A 2,850-nucleotide genomic window follows, 5' to 3' on the forward strand; every position below is an offset into this window, starting at 1 on the left:
ATTCTTCCCAATATGCCTTCTAATGATTGCTCATTCCTCATGTAGTCTGTACTTGCCCATCTTTGTTAGATAATTTACCAATTTATAATCACTTGATTAGAAAAATCACAGAACAGTATTTGTGATATTGCTGTCTCCTAATGAGTTTCCCCTTCTTCAGTGTCAGCTTGACTTCATGATTCTTAAAAAAAAAAAAAAATACAGAACATTAAAGAAGCAATAGGCCATCATTTCTAATGTGTGTGTACTTAGTGGCTCAGTCATGTCCAATTTTTTGCAACACTATGGACTGTACCTTGCCAGGCTCCTCTGTCCATGGGATTTCCCATACAAGAATACTGGAGTGGGTTGCCATTTCCTCCTCCAGGGGATCGTCCCAACCCAGGGATCAAATCCAAGTTTCTTGCACTGGCAGGCAAATTCTTTACCACTGAGCCATCTGGGAATTCCATCATTTATAATACTAGATTATAAAAGAGATTGTGGCATTTGGATGCTTTCTCACTTTCTCTCAAATCACAAGCTTCTGGAAGAAATCAGCTGTATATTCTGAGGCAGCCCAACAGAGATACAAGAATAAACTTAGAGTAGGGACATTTTGGGAGAAGGCAATGGACCCCACTCCAGTGTTCTTGCCTGAAGAATCCCAGGGACGGTGGAGCCTGATGGGCTGCCGTCTATGCGATCGCACAGAGTCAGATACGACTGAAGCGACTTAGCAGCAGCAGCAGCAGGGACATTTTGAGACTTGCCAACCAACAGACTAGTGAGTGAGCTCTGAAGCAGAACCTATCTCAGTTAAGTCTTGAATTGACTTCAGTATTAGCTAATATCTTGATTAACATCTCTTGAGAGACCATAAGTAAGAACCATCCAGCTAGAACCAAAGTGGCTGCCGTGAGCGCAGACGGCGGCGAGTCATTCGGTCGCGTCTGACTCTGTTGCCACCCCATAGACTGTTAGCGCTCCAGCCTCCTCTGTCCATGGGATTTCCCAGGTACCTTGCTTTTCTGTCAAGAATTGACAGTGTCGGAGTGAAAGGAGGCTACCTGTGCACACACTGTCTGTAGAACCTTTGAAGACGGTAGAATAGCGTTCAATTCTGCAGGGAGCACCTGTGGATCAAGCTATGGTGGAAGATGTTTCATAAAGACAAAAAGCACCACAGCAGTAGCAGTTCCCAGAGCAGTGAAATCAGTACCAAGAACAAGTTGGTAGACTCCAACCTTGGGGGGCTGTCACGGTCCGGCACCGTGGCAAGCCTCAACACCTATTCCAGCAAGAACACAGGACAAAGCAACAATTCAGACACCTGTGCAGAACTTCGAATAAAGTATGTTGGTACCATTGAGAAACTGAAACTTTCGGAGGGGAAAAGTTCGAAGGACCACTGGACCTGATAAATTATATAGTTATTGCCCAGCAAGATGGAAAGTTGTCCTTTGATCCTCTGGAGGAAGAATTTATTATGGGAGTTTCCAAGTATGGTATAAAGGCATCCACATCAGATCAATATGGTGTTCCGCATCGGCTCGCTCTGTATTTAATTATCTGGATGGTGTGTTTCCACGATGGTCTCGAGGCAGGAAAAGAGCTTTCTGGCTCTGAAGACCACATATGCAAGCAACCAAGAATACAGTCTGTGGGTTTACCAGTGCAACAGCCTGGAACAAGCACAAGTAATCTGCAAAGTTTTACCAACTGCTTTCGACTCTGTATTGACATCTGAGAAAACTTGAATTCTGCAATTAAGGGGGAAGTAGGCTTCATGTGCAAGTTCAGCCGTTTTCTCAATAGTTCTGTATCCAATCTGCAGTGATGAACTTTTAGGAAATATGAACAATCCTTTGCTTTTGATTTTCTGAAGAAAATGCAATGTATAAAATGTCATTTGTTTTTTTTAATTAAAATGTGTCTTATTAAACAGTGGAAACAAACAAACAAAAAGAATCATCCAGCTAAACTATTCTGAGATACCTGACCCACTGTAACTGTGAGATAAGAAATGTGCTATGTTCATTTTCAAAGTTTGAGCTTTTTAATATGGTAATAAATATAATGCAGTGTGGTTTTGAACTGTGGTGTTGGAGAAGACTCTTGAGAGTCCCTTGGACTGCAAGGAGATAAGACCAGTCAATCCTAAAGGAAATCAGTCTTGAATATTCATTGATAGGACTGATGCTGAAGCTGAAGCTCCAATACTTTGGCCATCTGATGTGAAGAACTGACTCACTGGAAAAGACCTTGATGCTGGGAAAGATTGAAGGCAGGAGGACAAGGGGGCGACAGAGGATGAGATGGTTGGATGGCATCACGATTCAATGGACATGAATTTGAGCAAGCTCAGGGAGTTAGTGATGAACAGGGAAGTCTGGCGTGCTGTAGTCCATGGGATCCCAAAGAGTTGGACATGACTGAGTGACCGTACTGAACTGAATAAATATAATAGTCAAAAATACATATTAAATAAATAAAGGAATAAATGTATAAATGAATGAATGCTAGGACTTTGAGTTCTATATCTATATCTGATTCTGACATCTATTACATGAGAAAAAGAATTCATTAAAGAGAACTGCAAATAATTAGGGTGTCTAACATTTATGATTGAACTGTCTACAAATGTAGAAATATTTGGGCTTCCGGGGTGGTGCTAGTGATAAAGAACCTGCCTGTCAGTGCAGGAGATGGAAGAGATGCAGTTTCAATCCCTGGGTTGGGAAGATGCCCTGGAGAAGGGTATGGCAATCCACTTCAGTATTCATGCCTAGAGAATATCATGGATAGAGGAGCCTAGTAGGCTATGATCCATAGGGCTGCAAAGAGTTGGACATGACTGAAGCAATTTAG

At 42.1% G+C, this 2,850-nt stretch overlaps 1 pseudogene; it reads left to right on the forward strand.

Annotated features, from left to right (window-relative positions):
• Positions 1-1,139: 1,139 nt before the first annotated feature.
• Positions 1,140-1,739, forward strand: LOC104981715 (annotated as a pseudogene).
• The last annotated feature ends 1,111 nt before the right edge of the window (positions 1,740-2,850 follow it).

This window comes from Bison bison, unplaced genomic scaffold, assembly GCF_000754665.1.
Source record: "Bison bison bison isolate TAMUID 2011002044 unplaced genomic scaffold, Bison_UMD1.0 scf7180017864519, whole genome shotgun sequence".
Classification (NCBI taxonomy): domain Eukaryota; kingdom Metazoa; phylum Chordata; class Mammalia; order Artiodactyla; family Bovidae; genus Bison; species Bison bison.